At 45.1% G+C, this 25246-nt stretch overlaps 1 long non-coding RNA gene across 1 annotated transcript in view; it reads right to left on the bottom strand.

The window, feature by feature from the left end:
• Positions 1-24297: 24297 nt before the first annotated feature.
• LOC119289645 overlaps positions 24298-25246 on the bottom strand; it is a 1801-nt gene continuing 852 nt past the window's right edge. The window contains exon 3 of the long non-coding RNA XR_005141564.1: positions 24298-24422. This is a non-coding gene — a long non-coding RNA (uncharacterized LOC119289645). The remainder of the gene's footprint in view (positions 24423-25246) is intronic.

Here is a 25246-nt window from a genome sequence, read left to right as displayed (position 1 = left end):
CATGAGGTGTTCGATGAAATGCCCGAGCCACACTACTTAAGCTTTCTCCTCTCCAAGCTCGACCTCCAACCTCTATCTTTCTCAATATTTCTCTAGGTTTAGCGGTCCATCACGCCCCGTCCCCGTCTTCACCGTTGTCGATCACCCGCGCCGATCTCATCGCCAGCACCACTGTGGTGAGCCTCTTATTCTTATCTTTTTTCTGAAAGGAAAAATATTCTTACTTGTATTATTTTCTTACTTTTATTATTGCATCTTATATAGTGCGATGGTTTTGGTATCCGCCCCCGTCGGCCCTCGTCCTGTCTATGATTCGGATGTGGTATATATTATCTTTTCATAACTATTGGTTCATTTATTGTTTATGAAAATTATGCCGACCAACGTGACATAGTTTTTATTTATCTAGGAGGTTGTTGAACCGGAAACTCCAACCGACCCTATTGTCGAGAGGTTAAATTTAGTTGAAGAAGAAAACAATTTCTTGAAGGAAAAAATAAAAAAACTTGAGGAGGAGAAGATGATATTGGAGTTGCATGTTGCGGATGTCGTCGATGATCACAAGATCAAGATGGATGCAATGCGCTTAAAGATGAGAAAGATTAGAAAATATGTCATTCATACCGAGGCTTGGTATCATTATGCCGTTGGATCAGTTGTTACCTTGGTTGCGATTATGATCGCATTTGTTTTCGCATTGAAATGTTTTACATAGTTTCAATGTATGGTTTAATTAATTTAGATGCTCTGCAGAGCTTTATGTTGTTAGATGAGAACTATGTATGTACTTTGGTTTTTATGTGATGATGAACTTCTATTAATTTGGTCACTTAATTATCTATTCATGATGTTCTGTAATGATTTTTGACACACTTAATTATATATAATGCACGCAGATGAACCGACAATGGATGTACGGTGACAGACACACCTCCGAGTACATTAAGGGCGTGCATAATTTTCTCGAAGTGGCTGAGGCAAACAAGCAGAATGGTTTTATGTGTTGTCCATGCCCTATATGTGGGAATACGAAGTCTTACTCTGACCGGAAAATCCTTCACACCCACCTGCTTTACAAGGGTTTCATGCCACACTATAATGTTTGGACGAGGCACGGAGAAATAGGGGTTATGATGAAAGACGGCGAGGAAGAAGAGTACGATGAGAACTATGTGCCCCTTGAATACGGTGATGCTACTGAACATCAAGATGCACCAGACGATGTGCACGATGATGCTGCAACGGGCGAAGCTGCTGAAGATCAAGAGGAACCAGACGATGTGCCCGATGATGATGATCTCCGCCGGGTCATTGTCGATGCAAGGACACAATGCGAAAGTCAAAAGGAGAAGCTGAAGTTCGATCGCATGTAAGAGGATCGCAAAAAGGGGTTGTACCCCAATTGCGAAGATGGCAACACAAAGCTCAGTACATTCTGTCTGTAAGTAGTACTACTTCTGTCATTAAGTCTCTCTATATAACTCAGCCCTTTCATTGCATGTATTTATAATTATCCTCACTATATTATGCAGATTGAAGATCGCCGAATTGAAGAAAAGACAAGTGGGAGATATTGGGTTCATTAACACGTATCTCATAGATGCAACTGAGGTTCAATATCGTGCCCAAGAAACCGAGGCCAACTTGCTACGATCGTTGGAAATAAATGAACACAAAGATATAATACTCTTTCCTTACAACTTCAAGTGAGTGTTACTGTCTTGTGGCATATTCGGTTTCCTTATTAGTCCAGGTTATAGTAATATAATATTGATGAGTTATGCATGTGTGCGCAGCTACCACTATATTCTCCTAGAGATTAAGCTTGAGAAGGGAGTAATAACTGTCTTATACTCCAAGCGAAAAGATCTCAAGGAGTATGCGGACATGACTGAAATGCTCGAGAAGTAAGTTAAATCGATCATTATCCACCATATCAGCAATTTTGTTCATTTCTGATATCAAGTAATTGTTTTCTTTGTATGGCAGGGCTTGGAGAAAATTCACCAAAAAAGCTCCGGGACTATCGAAGAAGCTGCAATTTAGGCACCCGAAAGTAAGTACTATATAGTAGCATATTCCAGGCATCTCCTAGTGATTCAAGCGCTAGTTTCATCAATACCATTTAGCATGCTTGCTAATTATCAGTTTGATTGACCTCTATTTCTTGTAAAGTGGTTGTGGCAGGAACAAGGGAATAATTTCTGTGGATACTACATTTGCGAGTCCATCCGCCACACGACCTGTGAGCGGGGCTACTCCGACAAACAATATGAAGTGCGTAAATAACAATATTCACAATTTTATTTTATTACCATCATTTGTGTTGAGTTTCATTCATATATATATATATATATATATATATATATATATATATATATATGTATTGACCCCCTTCTTAAAATTAGATGTTTTGGATGCGGGATGAACTCCTAGCACCAGATCGCATGCGAGCAATTCAAGAGGAATTGGCGGCATTCTTTCTTGACCACGTGATCGCTGAAGATGGAGAATATTATGTGGACCACGCGTCCGTATTTTAGGAGATTATATATTTATAAAAGATAATTATTGTATATATGTAGCCGGTAGTGTCGGATAGATATACGAGAACTTGTTGTTCGACCAATCTCTCGGAGAAGGAGAGGTGGTCGATATCACTTCTCTCTGTATGCATGTATGTTCATGACGATCTTCTGTTTGCTTACTAGCTAGCTAGCGTGTCTAGCTAGTCCTCTCTATACGTATGTATGGTACGTAGCGTCGACCAAGCACGGACAAAAGAGAGGACACTTCTCTCTATTAATTAGCTAGCTATAGCACAATATATGAAACACCTAAATTAACCCCCCAACCCCCCCCCCCTTTCAAAAAAAACAAAAACTCCAGCCACAGAAATGCTGACGCGTGGATGCCTATTGGTCCCGGTTGGTGCCACCAACCGCCAACCGGGACCAAAGGCCCTCCTGCCTGGGCTCAGCGGACAGGCCACGTGGAGGCCCATCTGTCCCGGTTCTGGATTGAACTGGGACTAAAGGGTCAGGGCATTAGTACCGACCCTTTAGTCCCGGTTCATGAACCGGGACTAAAGACCCTCACCAACCGGGACTGTAGGCCCTTTTTCTACTAGTGTAGCTTGCCAGATCTTCGCTCATTGCAGCTAAATCAGCAAGATAATAAGCATCAACCAAAGAAAGCAGAGAAGAACGACAAGTTTGATGAAGACGAGTCATCATTTAAAAAAACACAACGCAGGTGGCAAGGGAAATGAGGAAAGAATAAGAGAATATTTCATAATGGGAGAAACATCTATCTAGAAAAAAAAACATCTAGATTCATCAAGCAAGCTCCATCTAAAGCTACAAAATGGATCGCCTCCTCCACACAGTGTCCAACAACCAACGCAATTCGCCGGCTGCGACCGGCCGCATGACTCAGGGAGCGCATCCGGCGACCAAGAGTTGCATGGTCCCATGGAGTCTTGGGCCGTGGTGGCCGAAGCGCTAACACAAAATATAGCATCATGAGCGGACGGATACAGCTCTAGCACGCACGGAGAAGAATGATCCATTTGGATCTTAACACCGCTGAAAGGAGTGGGTAAGTGTGTAGAGGACTGCAGAAGAGAGAATATTCTGGAGAGGGTATTGACGTGCATCTCGAGTCAGCCGCCCATGTACGCCGTTCAGGCTTCGGAGAAAATAAACCTGGTCTCAAAGGTAATATCTTGTTAGGAATATAATGCTCATGGTTGTTTTTAATTACATAGGAAGAAATGCATATACTTAACATTTAGCCCATAAAAGGTATAAATTGTACTAAATAAATGTAAGAGGTCCACACATATTCTTTATTTTGCTAGAAATTTTAAAATGGCTTGATAGGCTAATTTTACGATAAATTTAAATTCATGTTTTTTTAACCTTATAATTTGCTCCATCTCCAATATGTGGGCTTTTTAGGACACATTTTGGAGATACATTGATAAACAATATATTTAATCGGTAGGTTTATTTAAGCTCATTTAGATGTGCCCTAAGCGTGGCACATTTAAGTCACATGCCATTGATTTTACGCGAAGATAAGTTGATGGTCGGATTGCCGGTCCCATCCCTCTCGGGCTGTCGTTGTGGCAGCAGGAGCATGGAGGGGCCTCGGATCTATGCCCGAGGTATGTAGATAGTAGGGTAGGGCTCTCGAGCGTCGCGGCTAGGATGACGGGGGCGGCGGCGGCATGGAATAAGGTGGCCGGAGCTTCTTCCCTATCCCTGCGACACCATATATGGAATAGCCGAGGAGCTTCCGACGTTGTGTGCTCCCGGATCCGTTGATCTGGTGAGTGTTCGTGCTCCTGGTGCGGTTCTTGCGGCAAAGGCAAAGGACGGACCTTGCTGTGGAGCCTTTTGTGCTCCTGGTCTTTCTTCGCCATGGTGACGATTGTCATGGCCTGATGTGGAGTTCGTGGAGGTGCTGTTGTGGCGCTCTGTCAGTCTATGGGGCATGGTATCAGGTACATGCTTGGTTCGTGGTTTTAAGATTGAAGTGGATTTTCACTGGCGACGGTTTCCTTACCGGTGTGCTGGCCCTCCGGGGACTTGGCTCGAAGGCTTCCCCTCCGCATTCAAGACAGCCAGGTTCAAGGTCGGACCGATTCAAGTGGAGCGGTGGAGGTCGCGGCGGTCCGCCCTCAGCCCGTGCAGGCGGTGGGAGTGGTCAGAGGACATATTTGTAGTTTCTATTACTTTCAAGATCCTTTGTACTGTAGGTGAAGTTTCATTATAATCTGGGGAAATTTTTGTAAAAAACAGATGTATCCTAGATAGACCCTATATTTATTACATGCAAGGCACGTGCAATTTACTAGTAAAAATACAGAGCTTCGATGTTAATCATGCCCTCTTGGAACCTGTTCATCTCAGCACAGTGGTAATGATTGAAATACAGGAATGGAAATGCTCTCTCGGATCGTTCCATGAGCCAAACATGCCTTGATACCGAGATAATAATGTGGTGCAAATTAGTTAGCGGTCAAATGGAGTCAGTCGTCTGTATCATTGCAGAGGCCGCACTGGCCTCTAAACAAATTTGCAACTTCCACGTACGGAGCAATGCATGCAATGTTGTTGTGTAGTACATGATCAGCAGTGCTTTGGACTTTGGAGTTTCACTCATCCTGCCTACACAATCATGGCCACCAAAAGGCCATGTGAGACAGCCAATGATTCAGTGGTTAGCCAGATAGCTCGCTAGCTAATTAATCAAGCTCCGAGAGATCGTACCGATGGATGGGAGGGAGAGCCCCTGACGATGGGGTTTGTTACGTAGTACTCCCTCCGTCCCAAAATAAGTATCTTGAGCTTAGTATAAATTTATATTAGAGTTAGTACAAAGTTAAGACACTTATTCTGAGAAGGGAGAGTACAATTAGTAGCACATCATGCGTGATTCAGATATAGCATGCTCTTGTCAGGCTAATAATATCAAGCCATTCCATATACTAGTTAAGTAAGACTTCGTTACGCAATAATTGTCGCCTCAGCTTAGCTACTTGATGGACACATCCTTCATCTGCTAACTAACAATCCAATCATTCTGAAGAGAAGATAATGCATACTGTAACGATTAATCATGCCGTTTGTTCTGTATAGGATTTTCGGTTATGCATGTTAACGACCATAAATATATTCTTTCGAATCACCTCACACATGTGATAAGCAATTCAAACAAATCAAAAAATATATATTCTTTCGGGGTTTGGTTAGATGCTCTAACCGGTCAACAGATAGCTAAGCTAGCTGGACAGAGCAGTCACGAGAATCACACCGTACCATCACGGAATTAACCACCAATAATTAGTATCTCTACTACTACTACGTCCGAGTTGTTGGGAAACCGGGCCACGCGAGGGGGTGGCGGCGGCCTCGTGGGATACGCACGGGTTGGCCCCTCCCGGTTCCACACTTTAGATTAAGTGGGTACTTATTCGTTGACCCCGTATCCCCTATATAAAGCAACGAGAAGCAATCATTGTAACACTTGATCATTGATTAATAAAGCTAGTCTCCATATTTCTCCGTGTCCATCTACTTTGCGTGTTTGACTACTTCGTCTATGACGTTTGCCCTCGCTCCGCAACCTTGGACCGGACTCGTCGGCGGAGTTGCGAAACACGTTATCAGCACGCTTCGCTCCACCAACTCTCCATCAAGCCTGCGTCAAGCCTGCATCAAGCAGGCTTTCGTCGTTCAGGCGGAGGTATAAGATCCGATCTCTCTTTTGCAAAAATGGATTCCTCATCTTCTCGCGATTCTGTTTTTGCGATTAGTCTATTTTTTTCCGGATTCAATGTACCTATGGTGTGGATTTTTCTCCCAAGAACCGAGCTGACGAATACGTCGCCGACCAATGTCGATGTTCTTGGATCAGGAGGAACTTGCTGACTGCACTATAGGGAGTCGGTACAGATCGTCACCCAGATGGTCGCGGTACCGCTGCAAAAGCACCATATGTGCCATGCGCCGTCGGAGTTCCGGATGAACGCAACAAAGATCTGCACCACGAGGCCGGCGTTCAGATGACGCCGTGCCAAGCCATCGACGGCGTCGCCCTGGCTCTGCTGGCCGCAACCCCGCTGGTCGCGCGTGCCGTGCCGCGTCCTGCAGACGCTGCTGCCGCCATCGTCCCGCTGGTCGGCTCGTCACCGCATCCCGATGGCCAGCCGCCGCGCCCTGCTAGCGCGTGCTCGCGCGCAACCCATGATGGCCGCCACCCGCGCGTCCTTCCGATGCCGCGTCGCGTGGCCTTGGCCGTGGCCGCCGCAGCCGTCGCCGTCGCTGTCGCGTGGCATGTCCGCTGTCGCGTGGCGTGGCCGCCGCAGCCACGGCCGTCGCCATGGCGTGGCGTGGCTAGGCGCTGGCTGCTGGGTGCCTCCACTCGGGTGAGGGCCAGGTGTCGTGGCGCCGCCGCCGCCGCCGCCGCTGCTGCCGCCCTGCCCACACGGGCGCTAGGAAACCTAGCGCGCCCTCCACTCGGGTGAGGGCCGGGTGGGCCGGCTAGGTGCTGACTGCTGGGCCCGGATGGGCCGCGGCCGTAGAGCACTCGCACATAAAAAAATGCAGCGGCGGAAATTTGCGTATAAGTCCCTGGGACTGTCTGTTTTCATTGGAATATGTGCTATAGGCTTAAATATGCCTCGGGAATTCAATTTTGGGCATATTTTTCACGTACGAAATGCGCTTAACATGCTATATTTTGTAAACATGTTCTATTAGATGTTTTTACTACTGTAGATTAACTGTTCATCACTCTTAATCATTAAGTAAATCATCTAATAACTTATTTTAAATACCGAAACATCATTTTTATTGAATAAGTTTATCAACATCGTATTTGTGCAAAAGATTACCTGCTGTAATCTCATGATTTTTCCATAAATCACAGATGGCCGGAATTGTCAACAAGGAGTTTGCTGAGTTGGCCCAGACAGGGCTGAACTACCTGTCATGGTCCTCAGACTGCGAGATCTTTCTCCAGGGCAAAACCCTCCTGAGGGCGATCGGTAAGGGGGCCCAACTGGCCCCCACTGATCCCAAGTAAAAAACTGAGAATGCGCAGGCTCTGCATTTTCTTCGTCATCACCTGTCACCTACTTTGAAAGATGAGTATATGGCTGAGCGCAGTGCTTCTAGCCGTTGGACCGCTCTTAAGCAGTGGTTTGAGCGGCTGAAGTACACTGTGAAGCCCCGTGCAGAGGCAGAGTGGATCCGTCTGAGGTTTGCGGGCTTCAAGACGGTTGGGGAGTACAATTCGGCTCTGCACCGGATTTGTACGACTCTTCGGTTGTGTGGTACAGAGATCATCGACACCCATAAGATTGAGAAAACCCTGTCCACTTTCCACCCTGGCGCGGTCTAGTCCTCACGGAAATACCACCAGGGCAACTACACGAGGTATTCAGAGTTGAATGACGTCCTCCAGGTGGAGGAGGCACAGGACGAGGTTCTGAAAAAGAACTTTGTCACGCAACCACTTGGGGGGAGTTCTCGCCAGGAGGTGAACACTATCAAAGTCCGCAAGCCTCAACAGAAGAAGAAGGGATGCAAGGGCAAGAAGAAGGGCCCTCAACCCTCTGCCCCGGCCAAGCAGCACAAGCCGGGCAAGGGAGGGCAGAGGCCTCAAGACTGCTTCCGTTGTGGCTCGGTGGAGCATTTCTCCCGCCAGTGCCGCGCACCACCAGAGGTTGTTGAAGCATACAAGGCTCGGAAGGCGCGTGAGACGCACCTCGCCTTGGTTCAAGAGGGAGCACCACTGGCGCCCATTGCGACACCCGTGCTAATCTCTACGCCCCCTGCTGCGCCCATAGAGGCGACCCCCGTGGTGCCCATCGCGGCGGCTTTGGCGGTCTCTAATGATGCCCACGTCGCCATGGAGGTTGACCACATGGTCGCCTCGGCGGTGCCGCAACTAGATGTTGATGCTGCGTCCAAGATGATTTCTAAGGAAGATCAGCTCACTAGTATGGAGATTGCGGCTGAAGTGAATGGCTTCTTTACTGAGTCCACTTAGAATACCTCTTTGGTTATCATGATTCCGTGATTTTATACAATAAATTCGAATAGATTCGATTTGGTTGTAAGCTCTATGAGAGCATAAACTTATTCTTTACTTTGGCGATTGGATCACATTTATTCCATTCATTTATTCCATTATTTATACTTGATAGTATGTTATGTTGTGAGATGTGGGCATTTATTTTTAATGTAGTTTCTTCCTCATTACATTAATTAGATGTCATATTTTAGAACGCGTGTGGAGCCCGAATGGAGGAAACGTGCCTTGCCGATAGCGCCACCACTCATACCATTTTACGAGAAACTAAGTACTTTGAGTCCATTAAAAAAAATTTCCGGAAGTATTATGACAATCGCCGGCTGCGGTTTGCACATAGTTGGCTCCGGACGAGCCACTATTATACTTTCTATGGGAACAACTTTGAACATTAATGATGCGTTGTTGTACCCGGAGTCGACTCGTACTCTTTTGAGCTTTAGATACATCCGCGCTAATGGTTTCCATATTGAGACTGATGATGAAAACGGCAAGGAGTGCCTACTCATCGCAAAGCGGGATGCAAGTGGTAAACATGTTATCGAAAGGATTCCTTCATTTAACACAGGGCTATACTACACTAAAATTGTAGCACCGCCCGTGTACACTACCCTCAAGACCGTTTTTAGAAGCTCTGAACTCTTTTGCTTCTGGCACGATAGGTTAGGCCACCTTGGACTTAGGATGATGAGAAATATAATTAACAACTCACATGGTCATAATGTTAACGTGAAGAACTTCCCGAATCCCGATGATTTCGTGTGCTCCGCATGCTCTAAGGGGAAGTTAGTCATGAGGCCATCGCCCCTCAAGGTGAGGGATGAAATCCCCGTGTTCTTGGAACGTATCCAAGGGGACATATGCGGTCCAATTCAGCCCCTCACGGGGCCGTTTCGGTACTTCATGGTTCTCATTGATGCTTCCTCTAAATGGTCCAATGTTTGTCTGCTGTCAAGACGGAACCATGCCTTTGCAAAGTTGATCTCTCATATCATACAAATGAGGAATAATTTCCTTGATTATTGTATAAAGTCTATTCGAATGGACAACACCGGAGAATTTACTTCAAAGGCGTTCGATGATTATTGAATGGCAATGGGAATCAAAGTTGAGCACTCGGTACCGCATGTTCATACTCAAAATGGACTTGCCGACGCATTGATTAAAAGAGTTAAATTCATTGCCCGACCGCTCCTTCAGGGTTGTAATTTACCAACTACATGTTGGGGCCACGCGGTGCTACATGCGGCCAATCTCATCAACTTTAGACCGTCGGCCTACAACATCCACTCTCCTGTTCAACTTGCGCAAGGGTCGGCACCGAAAATTTCCCACCTTCATAGGTTTGATTGCCAGGTATATGTACCAATACCATCCCCTCAGTGATCGGTGATGGACCTGCTCCGTAAGTCGGGGATATACGTTAGTTATGAGACTGTGTCCATAATCAGGTATCTAGACCCCATGATAGGTGACTGTCACACGGCTCGTTTTGCTCATTGCATTTTTGACGAGGATTTTTTCCCGACTTTAGGGGGGAGAGAATCAACCCCTTGATGCTAAAAGTCGAGAAATCACGTGGCAAGTCACGGGGATCCACGCTCATGACCCACGCATTACTGAGACTGAGAGAGAAGTCCAAAAGATAATAATTTGCAGTCTTTAGCAAATCAACTGCCTGACCACTTTAGTGACTTAAAGACTGTAACAAAATCGCATGTGCACACGCGCAATGCACTGGAAAGGGTTGAAATACCGAAGAAAAATGATGGTATACCTGCTCCCGTCCAAAGGCCTAAAAGGACGAGAAATCTGGCTTCTCAAATCCCAGGTACTCGGGGACGACCGACGAAAAAGGATAAGAGAGATTTATTACATCTTGTCACCAAAGCACCCCAAATTGAAACGGGGAGCCAGTCGAGACCTGGCACAAGTACGAAATATTTAGTGCATGAAATTCCAGACTTAAACTTTCTCATAGGGGAAACACCCAGCGAAGATGTGAGCGCACACATCGGCGCAGGAAATCTAGAGGACCTTGCTCCCATAATGGGAAATTTGGTAGAGCAAGTGTTTGCGCCGGATGCGCTCCATGACGAAATGGCCATAAATTATATTTATACGGGGGAGTCCCTGAACCGAGCAACGGTGATTGCTGACATTAACTTTGCTACAAAAATGGCCTCAATCATAGATATCGGCCATGAGCCTAACACGCTCGCTGATTGCAAGAAAAGGTAGGATTGGAAAGATTGGCAGGAGGCAATTACTGCTGAATTATTATCTCTCAACAAAAGGAAGGTGTTCGGACCAGTTTGTCGAACTCCTCCCCACATTTGCCCTGTTGGCTATAGGTGGGTTTTTGTTCGAAAGAGAGGTGAAAATAATAAGGTAGTACGGTACAAAGCAAGGCTCGTCGCTCAAGGGTTCACTCAACGACCAGGTGTCGATTTTGAGCAGACTTATTCCCCGGTCATGGATGGAGTTACCTTTAGGTACTTGATCTCGATGGCAGTAAACATGGGCTTGAAAATGAAACTAATGGATGTTCTCACTGCTTATCTATATGGTAACTTGGATTCGAACATATACATGAAGGTTCCAGAAGGTATCCTTGTTCCGATCCATGATAGAGCAAACAGGGGTCTATACAGTGTTCAACCTCAAAAGGCACTGTACGGACTCAAACAGCCTGGTAGAATGTGGTACAATCGCTTAAACGATTTCCTCATCAGAAGGGCTACACGAGCAATAAAGATTGCCCATGTGTTTTCATACGGCAATCCCAAGATGGATTCTATATAATCTCGGTGTACGTGGACAATTTAAACATAATCGGTACGCCTGAGGATATTGAGGAAGCGAGTTCCTACCTGATGTCGGAATTCGAGATGAAGGATTTGGGTAAAACCAAGTTCTGTCTAGGCCCGCAACTTGAACATTCCCCTGATGGGATTCTAGTGCACCAGTCGGCCTACACCCAGAAGGTGTTGGAAAGATTTGGATTTGATAAGGCATATCCTTCGAAGACCCCGATGGTCGGGAGATCTTTACAGCCTTACAAGGACCCGGGCTAAAGGAAGAGGGAGAGGAAACTTTGGGACCAGAGGTTCCTTACCTGAGTGCAGTTGGAGCACTCATGTACCTCGCAAACTGTACACGGCCAGACATTGCGTTCGACATCAGTTTGCTTGCAAGGTACAGTTCTTCACCTACCAAAAGATACAGGAAAGGTGTCAAGGACGTCTTCCGTTACCTGCAAGGGACCAAAGATCTTGGCCTGTTTTATAAAAGGAATCAAGACCTATCTATTATAGGCTATCCCGATGCTGGGTACCTATCTGACCCGCATGACTGCAAATCATAGACTGGATATGTTTTCCTTTGCGGTGGAATTGCGTTTTCCTGGGAATCGTCCAAGCAAACTCTTGTGTCTACTTCCACGAACCACTCGGAAATTATGGCACTATTCGAAGCGTTAAAAGAATGTGTATCGCTTCGGCGGATGATCGGCCACATTCAGCAGACATGTGGGCTGAACACCATACAAACCCCTACCATTATGTATGAAGATAATACTGCTTGTGTTGCACGAGTCCAGATGGGTTATGTGAAGAGTAACCTCACAAAGCATATTAGTCCCAAGTTCTTCTATGCACATGAGCTGCAGTAGTTGAACGAGGTGAGAGTTTTGCATACTAAGTCCTGTGACAATCTTGCTGATATGTTCACTAAATCATTACCGGCATCAATCTTAGAGAGGTGTGTGCGTGGAATCGGTATGATGAGACTTAGAGAGATGCAAGGTTCATGGTGAGAAACTTCACAAACTCGTTGTTAAAATCTCGATCCTGATGATCGAGTACTCAACTTGATGGTTGAGTGGATTGTACTCTCTTTCCCTTGAGTAAGTTTTCCTGATGTCTCTCATATGAGGTTTTCGACGAGGCAATTCGTGCAATACAACAACGTATACTGTGTGCTCTTTCTTCATATTTTTTCCTACTGGATTTTTTGGAGTTTTGAGCCATGGATATACGGATAATTACCCAAGGGGAAGTGTTGGGAAACCGGGCCACACGAGGGGGTGGCGGCGGCCGCGTGCGATACGCACGGGCTGGCCCCTCCTGGTTCCACACTTTAGGTTAAGTGGGTACTTATCCCTTGACCCCCTACCCCCTATATAAGGCCACGAGGAGCAATCATTGTAACACTTGATCATTGATTAATAAAGCTAGTCTCCTTCATATTTCTCTGTGTCCACCTACTTTGCGTGTTCGACTACTTCGTCGACGACGCTCGCCTCGCTCCACAACCTCGGACCGGACTCGCCGAGCGGAGTTGCGGAACACGAGTCACGCCATGATTATCCATTCATCCATGTTGATGTTTAACAAGCCTTTGAATATCTTCTAACAAGCGTTTGTATACCGACAATGAGTGTATGACCAGCGTTTTTTGTACTACTTAGCTACACTAAATGTGCGTTGCTAAATTAAATGAATAGAATTTTATTGAAGACAACTCCATGTCTCGACATTGATTATATACAAAACCATTATATTGTAAGGTAAAACATGTTTGCCCCAGATTTGAGTAGGGAAAACATCTATCGAAGGAAAAAAATGTTTTCCTTCCCCATCACCCCGTTGTTCCTCGTTGCTTTCATCCACAGTGCCCAAATTAATCTGCCTAGGACATGATGGCGAAAGGTTGTTTGATGGGACAAGCAGCAAATGCTCCCCGAACTTTGTCGACACATGAGAATGGAGATCGAGCACCACCATTTCCATGTGGATGTGCAAGTCTAAAATCATTCTTCCACAGATAACCCATTCTCCCTGAGCGTCATGTGTGTGTTTGTGTGCACAAGTTTTATCAGATGTCCACGAAATGGAGGATAATGATAAGGTTTGGTTAGTCCGTGCTACAAGGGATGCAGTCTGGAAATCTGCCGCCTGGGAAGAATGCTTCTGTGGCAAGAGATTTTTTGGGATGCCTGGTTGGTTCTGGTCTTGCATGGTCGTGAACAGTCGCTTACTGCTGGTTGATGGGACGTGCGGTCTGGCTGTTTTATAGCTTGGCAGATCATGGATGCCTGGGCTGCATGTGGCAAGGTGAGCAGGGCCACACTGGCGCGTAGGTCGAACGTGAAAAGGAGGTGAGGAGGCAATGGCACGTGGGCAAGATGTGGCTAGGTCCAAAAGGCCATGGCGACGCATGGATTACATGTGGCGACACATGGATTACATGTGGCGACGCGTGCACTGGACGTGGCGATGTGAGGAGAGGTGTGCTATCGCATGAGCTGGCGTGCATAATCCAAAGAGCTGCAAGGTGTGTGGATGGGCATCCATGAGTGGAGAGTTGGTGAGTTGATGGGAGTCATATTATTATATGCATGAACCATGCAGTGGTGGCTATGAAGAACGTGACCACGTGTATAGGCACAAAGCGACATGTTCGGCGAGTTAATCACATACGCTGATGATTCTAGAGAGGTGGGTGCATGTGTAACCATCCAATTAAGCCATGTCCTTTCGCCTATTTATTGAAAACAAAACTGAAAAGAGTAAGAGGAAAAAGAGAATAAGGGCGGGTGCTATCCCTGCTGCACGCCCCGAGCTGCTGCTGCTACGTGCTTCATCATTCGCCTCATCGTCCCTCCCCGAGAAGAGAATTATTCAGTGGCAAGAGCACTGCAGGAGCAGCAATGATTCGTGAGAAATGGTATCTCCTCCGCTGGCGCGAACAAAAACTTCTGTACCACTGGCCCTTCCTCTCCTTCCTCTACCTGTGCCTCCCTCCATCATAGCCCTGCGGCCCTGCCCCCCTCCCTACATGTTTGATTGATTAGTGTTTGTTGCTGCTATATCTGGACTACTCTTCATATCAAGTCCAACCCCTTTTTTTATGCTCTTTATTTATAGAAGTCTTCATAATACTCTATGCAGAGGCCCAAGTAGGACCGGTGTGCGCCGTTAAGTGATAGTGGACCTGTTCCATTAGTATAGTGGATTGATTTTCGATGCACATTTTGTTCCATTCGGCAACTAGGCATCATAGTATGCTGAAAAGAACAACGGGCAACCGTTGTGTGTTAGATACTGCTACTTTATTTATTTATTTATTTGTTTCAGAAACAGAATTATTGACAGATGAATCATGTATTTGGACGCGGTTCCTGCAGAGAAATGCACCGGAGTATAATGTGCGCATGCCATGCATTGTTAGCAATATACTCCCTCCGTTCTCAAATATTATAAGTTTTTTTAGAGATTTCATCAAGTGACTACATACGAAGCAAAATGAGTGAATCTACACTCTAAAATATGTCTGCATATATCCGTATATTGTATGCCATTTGAAATGTTTAAAAAAACCTATATTCAGGAAGGGAGGGAGTATTTGATACTTCATCACACTATGTCCGCAACGACTTAGTTAGCTAGCTACTAACGATCGAGCTAGGTGGCAGAATCATTTAGTTTTTTTTTTTTGAGGGAAACAGCAGGACTCTGCTGCGTATTTTTATTAATTTTCAAATAAAAGAATACAAAAGGTTAGTCGACAGCGGCGAACGACGGCATTAATCATCAGCGGCTAGGGACACTTGACGGTCTGACATGTGATCGATGTGTGACTGTGTGAGGTGCGGGAAGCAATGATTCGAAGGTTAGCCCTACGTGGTCGTCCACTCATCATGTCGATGATGATGAGATCGCTCGCCAGAGCTGGTTGCATACATAGATTGATCTCGGATCCATCGGATGGACGGATGATCACGCGCACGCCTGGCTTCAGTCGTTTGTCGCGGCATGCATGGTTTCCGCTACATGCCATTGTCGGAGAAATTATATCTGGTGGACTGCTAGTCCAACCATCTGAGACGTGTTTGGTTCTAGTTTGCAACAGTAGATGCACTACATGTCTATCTTCAGGCAGTCTGATTCTTCATATGCAGCCTCGTATGCAGCAGATGCAATCTATTTGGTTGCTTGCATCGCATGAAGGGCACTTACCCCCTGTTGTTTGGTTGCCGTTTTTGTGCTCTGGGCATGAGCAGATGCAAACTTCAGCTATTTGGTTGCAAACAGCGTTTGTGTTCTGCTCACATCATCCAAATATGGTGGCCTTACCACCACATGATCAGCATAACATCAAGCACATATGAGATCAAACAAAGCAAGCAAGCAAGCAAAGAAATGACAGCAAACTACTTAGATTAACAGCAGGGGCATCCTCCTTCCCTGCTCCATGACAGGGTGCTGCTCCTGGACAAAATATTAACAAGTTCCCAGCACAAGTACCATAAGTCTAGCCACAAACCGTAAAAGTTCAACACTAACACCATAAAAATTAACTACATTGCATGCTCAATGTCACCAACGCAGTTGTGCCTGCTTCAACAAAACCTGCACATGACCGAGGAGTCGTGGTTGTAGATTTGGACCTTGAGGCCGAGTCCTGAGATGCGCACAACGACGAGGTCGCCGGGGACGATCTGGTGGCGGCGGCAGAAGTAGTTCCAGCCCCGGCCAAGCACCATGTGCCCCTCAAAGTTCTGGACCAGCACCCAGAACACGCACCGCTTGTTCGCCGACAGCCCGACCACGCGCGAGAGCCGCTTGATGACCAGTGAGGTATTCATCACCTCCACGAACTTGCGAGGGACAACGAGCATGGCGAGGTCCTCATTGTCCTAAATCTACTGGTAGAAGCGCAGCGGCTCCCGGGCCCCCTCCTCATGGCCCTGGCTCGGAGATCGTCCCCTTGAATGAGGCAGGATTATGAAGGCAATCCTGCCAGGCAGGTCCACTGTCCCGAGCCACATGTTCATGGGGATGAAATCCTCGGCACCCTTAGCTCTGGCCACCACCTGAGCTCCTCCACCCGCCACATTCCAGTCACTCTCCAATATCTTGTCAGGTAAGATGACAAGTATTAGTGCACCAACTCTTTGCCAAATGCCATTTATCAAATGCCAACGATCAGTTGCACTAGCACTATAGCAAATGGCACTGATCAGAGACATTTTCCCAAGAGCAAATTCCACTGATCAGTGCACAAACTCTTTGCCAAATGCCACTTATCAATGGCACTTGCTCTTGGGCAAATGCCACTGATCAGGGTATGATACATCTCCAACGTATCAATAATTTTTTATTGTTTCATGCTATTATATTACCCCTTTTGGATGTTTATGGACTTTATTTTACACATTTATACCATTTTTGGGAATAACCTACTAACCGGAGGCCCAGCCCGTATTGCTATTTTTTTCGCCTATTTCAGTATTTCGAAGAAAAGGAATATCAAACGGAGTCCAAACGGAATGAAACCTTCGGGAGCGTGATTTTTGGAACGAACGTGATCCAGAGGATTGGAGTGAAAGTCAAGAAGCAGCCGAGGCGGCCACGAGAGGGTAGGGCGCCCCCACCCCTACAGGGTGCACCCCCTATCTCGTGGGCCCCTCGGGCGGCCACCAACGTACTTCTTCCTCCTATATAAGCCTACGTACCCCAGAAGCATCCAGGGAGCCACCGAAACAGAATTTCCACCACCGTAACCTTCTGTATCCGCGAGATCCCATCTTGGAGCCTTCGTCGGTGCTCTGCCAGAGGGGGAATCCACCATGAAGGGCTTGTACATCAACACCATAGCCCTTTCGATGAGTTGTGAGTAGTTTACCACAGACCTTCGGGTCCATAGTTATTAGCTAGATGGCTTCTTCTCTCTTTTTGGATCTCAATACAATGTTCTCCCCCTCTCTTGTGGAGATCTATTCGATGTAATCTCTTTTTGCGGTGTGTTTGTCGAGATCCGATGAATTGTGGGTTTATGATCAAGTTTATCTATGAGAAATATTTGAATCTCCTCTAAATTCTTTTATGTATGATTGAGTTATCTTTGCAAGCCTCTACGAATTATCAGTTTCGTTTGGCCTATTAGATTGATCTTTCTTGCCATGGGAGAAGTGCTTAGCTTTGGGTTCAATCTTGCGGTGTCCTTACCCAGTGACAGAAAGGGTTGCAAGGCACGTATTGTATTGTTGCCATCGAGGATAAAAAGATGGGGTTTATATCATATTGCATGAGTTTATCCCTCTACATCATGTCATCTTGCTTAATGCGTTACTCTGTTCTTTATGAACTTAATACTCTAGATGCAGGCAGGAGTTGGTCGATGTGTGGAGTAATAGTAGTAGATGCAGGCAGGAGTCGGTCTACTTGTTGCGGACGTGATGCCTATATACATGATCATGCCTAGATAATCTCATAATTATTCGCTTTTCTATCAATTGCTCGACAGTAATTTGTTCACCCACCGTAATACTTATGCTATCTCGAGAGAAGCCTCTAGTGAAACCTATGGCCCCCGGGTCTATCTCTTATCATATTTGCTTTCATTCTACTTTTATTTGCATCTATCTTATAAAATACCAAAAATATATTTATCATACTATCTCTATCAAATCTCACTTTCGCAAGTGGCCGTGAAGGGATTGACAACCCCTTTATTGCGTTGGTTGCGAGTTCTTGGTTTGTTTGTGTAGGTGCGTTGGAGTTTTGAGGAGCTTCCTACTGGATTGGTACCTTGGTTCTCAAAAACTGAGGGAAATACTTACGCTACTATTGTTACATCACCCTTTCCTCTTCAAGGAAAACCAATGCAAGCTCAAGACGTAGCAAGAAGGATTTCTGGCGCCGTTGCCGGGGAGGTCTTCGCTCAAGTCAAGACATACCAAGTACCCATCACAAACCCATCTCCCTCGCATTTACATTATTTGCCATTTACCTCTCGTTTTCCTCTCCCCCACTTCACCCTTTCCGTTTTATTCTCCCTCTCTTTTCCGTTCGCCCTTTTGTTTACTCGTGTTGCCATGTGCCTTCTATATGCTTCACTACAGGAAACTACTAGTTTGCCGTCTAGGCATAACAGACGGCAAAGACGTAAATCCAGACGGCAAAGAGTTTGCCGTCAGGAAGTAGACGGCAAAGTCAGACGGCAAAGATTAATCGGCAAAGAATACTTTGCCGTCTGCTTTTTTTTCCTGACGGCAAAGACTTTGCCGTTAGTCTATATTTTTGCCGTCAGTCTGCGGAAAGTAGACGGCAAAACATTGCACCAGACGGAACGGATGGTCTAACGGCCGGCGTCAACTGTTTTGCCCTCTACCGGCCGTCCAACCAGACGGCAAAGTCTATTATCTTTGCCGTCAACTATCAGTTTTGGCAGACGGGAAAGAAGCAAACTTTGTCGTCTGTCACTGCACTCCCAGTGGGCAAAATAGCAGGACTTTGCCGTCTGGTGCTCCTTTCCCAGTCGGCAAAGACTTATATTTCGCCGTCAGTTGGTGCTGGCCCAGACGGCAAAACTATACCTCTTTGCCGTCAACCTGCCTGTTGGCAAGACGGCAAAATGCCAGCGGAAGCACAGGCTAGTGACATGTGGCATCTTTGCCGTCTGTCACTTGACGACAAAGCTCCTTTTTTTAAATCAGAAATTAAACAGTTTAATACATAGTATAGAACCATAACAGCACAGAACCATAACAGGACAACATAGTTCCATAGCAAATATACGCAACAATGAACAAATATAAGAACGAAGTTCCATAGCATATATATAGTCGCAGGACAAAGTTCCATAGCATATATATAGTCCCAGGACAAAGTTCCATAGCATATAGTCCCAAAACAAAGTTCCATAGCATATATATAGTCCCAAAACAAAGTTCCATAACATATATATAGTCCCGGGACAAAGTTCCATAGCATCTAGTCCCAAAACAAAGTTCCACAGCATATAATACACAATGAACAAAGATGGCATCACTACGTAAGATTTGGCACTACAACAAACGCCTTCATGTCCATGTCGTAGTCCAAAGAGCATCCAGGTGGCAACCTACAAGATTGAATGGTGTGTGTCAAATAACGTGCTTGAAATCATCAATATGCCAAATAGACAAAAGAAAGTACTTCGACACTACAAAATAAATAGTGATCCATATTCCATTATGAGTTTCCAAAATAAAAAGCTTGTAGTACATATGGAGTTTCTTGAACACTTATCCAATTTTGAACATGCTAATTTAACACTAGATCTTTACTTATAAGTCTGATCTTTAAATGGTTCAAACGGTCTCTACTTACAAGTTTCTAAATCATGGAGATCTTCAAATGGTCTCTAAATCATGAAAATAAGTAGCTACTTGTCTCTAAATCATGAATATCTTCAAGTGTTCTCTAAATCATGAAAATAAATAGCTTCAAGAATGCATAGAGTTAATTAAGATCATGGTTGAAATTGTTCAAATGGATTATAGTTTGAAACGGTTCAAATGGTCTCTACCCTTCTCTACTTATAAGTTTGATCTTTAAATGGTTCAAACGGTCTCTATCTTACAAGTTTCTAAATCATGGAGATCTTCAAATGGTCTCTAAATCATGAAAATAAGTAGCTACTTGTCTCTAAATCATGAATATCTTCAAGTGTTCTCTAAATCATGAAAATTAATAGCTTCAAGAATGCATTAATCATCAGCGGCTAGGGACACTTGACGGTCTGACATGTGATCGATGTGTGACTGTGTGAGGTGCGGGAAGCAATGATTCGACGGTTAGCCCTACGTGGTCGTCCACTCATCATGTCGATGATGATAAGATCGCTCGCCAGAGCTGGTTGCATACACAGATCGATCTCGGATCCATCGGATGGACGGATGATCACGCGCACGCCTGGCTTCAGTCGTTTGTCGCGGCATGCATGGTTTCCGCCACATGCCATCGTGGGAGAAATTATATCTGGTGGACTGCTAGTCCAACCATCTGAGACCTTTTTGGTTCTAGTTTGCAACAGTAGATGCACTACATGTCTATCTTCAGGCAGTCTGATTCTTCATATGCAGCCTCGTATGCAGCAGATGCAATCTATTTGGTTGCCTGCATCGCATGAAGGGCACTTACCCCCTGTTGTTTGGTTGCCGTTTTTGTGCTCTGGGCATGAGCAGATGCAAACTTCAGCTATTTGGTTGCAAACAACGTTTGTGTTCTGCTCACATCATTCAAATATGGTGGCCTTACCTCCACATGATCAGCATAACATCAAGCACATATGAGATCAAACAAAGCAAGCAAGCAAGCAAAGAAATGACAGCAAACTACTTAGATTAACAGCAGGGGCATCCTCCTTCCCTGCTCCATGACAGGGTGCTGCTCCTGGACAAAATATTAACAAGTTCCCAGCACAAGTACCATAAGTCTAGCCACACACCGTAAAAGTTCAACACTAACACCATAAAAAATAACTACATTGCATGCTCAATGTCACCAACACAGTTGTGCCTGCTTCAACAAAACCTGCACATGACCGAGGAGTCGTGGTTGTAGATTTGGACCTTGAGGTCGAGTCCTGAGATGCGCACAACGACGAGGTCGCCGGGGACGATCTGGTGGCGGCGGCAGAAGTAGTTCCAGCCCCGGCCAAGCACCATGTGCCCCTCAAAGTTCTGGACCAGCACCCAGAACACACACCAGCGAGGTATTCATCACCTCCACGAACTTGCGAGGGACAACGAGCATGGCGAGGTCCTCATTGTCCTAAATCTACTGGTAGAAGCGCAGCGGCTCCCGGGCCCCCTCCTCATGGCCCTGGCTCGGAGATCGTCCCCTTGAATGAGGCAGGATTATGAAGGCAATCCTGCCAGGCAGGTCCACTGTCCCGAGCCACCTGTTCGTGGGGATGAAATCCTCGGCACCCTCAGCTCTGGCCACCACCTGAGCTCCTCCACCCGCCACATTCCAGTCACTCTCCAATATCTTGTCAGGTAAGATGATAAGTATTAGTGCACCAACTCTTTGCCAAATGCCATTTATCAAATGCCAACGATCAGTTGCACTAGCACTATAGCAAATGGCACTGATCAGAGACATTTTCCCAAGAGCAAATTCCACTGATCAGTGCACAAACTCTTTGCCAAATGCCACTTATCAATGGCACTTGCTCTTGGGCAAATGCCACTGATCAGGGTATGATACATCTCCAACATATCAATAATTTTTTTATTGTTCCATGCTATTATATTACCCCTTTTGGATGTTTATGGACTTTATTTTACACATTTATACCATTTTTGGGAATAACCTACTAACCGGAGGCCCAGCCCGTATTGCTATTTTTTCGCCTATTTCAGTATTTCGAAGAAAAGGAATATCAAACGGAGTCCAAACGGAATGAAACCTTCGGGAGCGTGATTTTTGGAACGAACGTGATCCAGAGGATTGGAGTGAAAGTCAAGAAGCAGCCGAGGCGGCCACGAGAGGGTAGGGCGCCCCCACCCCTACAGGGTGCACCCCCTGTCTCGTGGGCCCTTCGGGCGGCCACCGACGTACTTCTTCCTCCTATATAAGCCTACGTACCCCAGAAGCATCCAGGGAGCCACCGAAACAGAATTTCCACCACCGTAACCTTCTGTATCCGCGAGATCCCATCTTGGAGCCTTCGTCGGTGCTCTGCCAGAGGGGGAATCGACCATGGAGGGCTTGTACATCAACACCATAGCCCTTTCGATGAGTTGTGAGTAGTTTACCACAGACCTTCGGGTCCATAGTTATTAGCTAGATGGCTTCTTCTCCCTTTTTGGATCTCAATACAATGTTCTCCCCCTCTCTTGTGGAGATCTATTCGATGTAATCTCTTTTTGCGGTGTGTTTGTCGAGATCCGATGAATTGTGGGTTTATGATCAAGTTTATCTATGAGAAATATTTGAATCTCCTCTAAATTCTTTTATGTATGATTGAGTTATCTTTGCAAGCCTCTACGAATTATCAGTTTCGTTTGGCCTACTAGATTGATCTTTCTTGCCATGGGAGAAGTGCTTAGCTTTGGGTTCAATCTTGCGGTGTCCTTACCCAGTGACAGAAAGGGTTGCAAGGCACGTATTGTATTGTTGCCATCGAGGATAAAAAGATGGGGTTTATATCATATTGCATGAGTTTATCCCTCTACATCATGTCATCTTGCTTAATGCATTACTCTGTTCTTTATGAACTTAGTACTCTAGATGCAGGCAGGAGTTGGTCGATGTGTGGAGTAATAGTAGTAGATGCAGGCAGGAGTCGGTCTACTTGTTGCGGACGTGATGCCTATATACATGATCATTCCTAGATAATCTCATAATTATTCGCTTTTCTATCAATTGCTCGACAGTAATTTGTTCACCCACCGTAATACTTATGCTATCTCGAGAGAAGCCTCTAGTGAAACCTATGGCCCCCGGGTCTATCTCTTATCATATTTGCTTTTATTCTACTTTTATTTGCATCTATCTTATAAAATACCAAAAATATATTTATCATACTATCTCTATCAAATCTCACTTTCGCAAGTGGCCGTGAAGGGATTGACAACCCCTTTATTGCGTTGGTTGCGATTTCTTGGTTTGTTTGTGTAGGTGCGTGGGAGTTTTGGGGAGCTTCCTACTGGATTGGTACCTTGGTTCTCAAAAACTGAGGGAAATACTTACGCTACTATTGTTACATCACCCTTTCCTCTTCAAGGAAAACCAATGCAAGCTCAAGACATAGCAAGAAGGATTTCTGGCGCCGTTGCCGGGGAGGTCTTCGCTCAAGTCAAGACATACCAAGTACCATCACAAACCCATCTCCCTCGCATTTACATTATTTGCCATTTACCTCTCGTTTTCCTCTCCCCCACTTCACCCTTTCCGTTTTATTCTCCCTCTCTTTTCCGTTCGCCCTTTTGTTTACTCGTGTTGCCATGTGCCTTCTATATGCTTCACTACAGGAAACTGCTAGTTTGCCGTTTGGGCATAACAGACGGCAAAGACGTAAATCCAGACGGCAAAGAGTTTGCCGTCAGGAAGTAGACGGCAAAGTCAGACAACAAAGATTAATCGGCAAAGAATACTTTGCCGTCTGCTTTTTTTTTCCTGACGGCAAAGACTTTGCCGTCAGTCTATATTTTTGCCGTCAGTCTGCGGAAAGTAGACGGCAAAACATTGCACCAGACGGAACGGACGGTCTAACGGCCGGCCTCAACTGTTTTGCCGTCTACCGGCCGTCCAACCAGACGGCAAAGTCTATTATCTTTGCCGTCAACTATCAGTTTTGGCAGACAGGAAAGAAGCATACTTTGTCGTCTGTCACTGCACTCCTAGTGGGCAAAATAGCAGGACTTTTCCGTCTGGTGCTCCCTTCCCAGTCGGCAAAGACTTATATTTCGCCGTCAGTTGGTGCTGGCCCAGACGGCAAAACTATACCTCTTTGCCGTCAACCTGCCTGTTGGCAAGACGGCAAAATGCCAGTGGAAGCACAGGCTGGTGACATGTGGCATCTTTGCCGTCTGTCACTTGACGGCAAAGCTCTTTTTTTTTAAATCAGAAATTAAACAGTTTAATACACAGTATAGAACCATAACAACACAGAACCATAACAGGACAACATAGTTCCATAGCAAATATAAGCAACAATGAACAAATATAAGAACGAAGTTCCATAGCATATATATAGTCGCAGGACAAAGTTCCATAGCATATATATAGTCCCAGGACAAAGTTCCATAGCATATAGTCCCAAATCAAAGTTGCATAGCATATATATAGTCCCAAAACAAAGTTCCATAACATATATATAGTCCCGGGACAAAGTTCCATAGCATATAGTCCCAAAACAAAGTTCCACAGCATATAATACACAATGAACAAAGATGGCATCACTACGTAAGATTTGGCACTACAACAAACGCCTTCATGTCCATGTCGTAGTCCAAAGAGCATCCAGGTGGCAACCTACAAGATTGAATGGTGTGTGTCAAATAACGTGCTTGAAATCATCAATATGCCAAATAGACAAAAGAAAGTACTTCGACACTACAAAATAAATAGTGATCCATATTCCATTATGAGTTTCCAAAATAAAAAGCTTGTAGTACATATGGAGTTTCTTGAACACTTATCCAATTTTGAACATGCTAATTTAACACTAGATATTTACTTATAAGTCTGATCTTTAAATGGTTCAAACGGTCTCTACTTACAAGTTTCTAAATCATGGAGATCTTCAAATGGTCTCTAAATCATGAAAATAAGTAGCTACTTGTCTCTAAATCATGAATATCTTCAAGTGTTCTCTAAATCATGAAAATAAATAGCTTCAAGAATGCATATAGTTAATTAAGATCATGGTTGAAATTGTTCAAATGTATTATAGTTTGAAACGGCTCAAATGGTCTCTACTTGTCTCTACTTATAAGTTTGATCTTTAAATGGTTCAAACGGTCTCTATCTTACAAGTTTCTAAATCATGGAGATCTTCAAATGGTCTCTAAATTATGAAAATAAGTAGCTACTTGTCTCTAAATCATGAATATCTTCAAGTGTTCTCTAAATCATGAAAATAAATAGCTTCAAGAATGCATATATTTAATTAAGATCATGGTTGAAATTGTTCAAATGGATTATAGTTTGAAACGGTTCAAATGGTCTCTACTTGTCTCTACTTATAAGTTTGATCTTTAAATGGTTCAAACGGTCTCTACTTACAAGTTTCTAAATCATGGAGATCTTCAAATGGTCTCTAAATCATGAAAATAAGTAGCTACTTGTCTCTAAAT

The sequence above is a fragment of the Triticum dicoccoides genome, chromosome 4A (genome assembly GCF_002162155.2).
Source record: "Triticum dicoccoides isolate Atlit2015 ecotype Zavitan chromosome 4A, WEW_v2.0, whole genome shotgun sequence".
NCBI classification, from domain to species: domain Eukaryota; kingdom Viridiplantae; phylum Streptophyta; class Magnoliopsida; order Poales; family Poaceae; genus Triticum; species Triticum dicoccoides.
The sequence above is the reverse complement of the archived record's forward strand: the minus strand, read 5'-3'. Positions and strand labels throughout refer to the sequence as shown.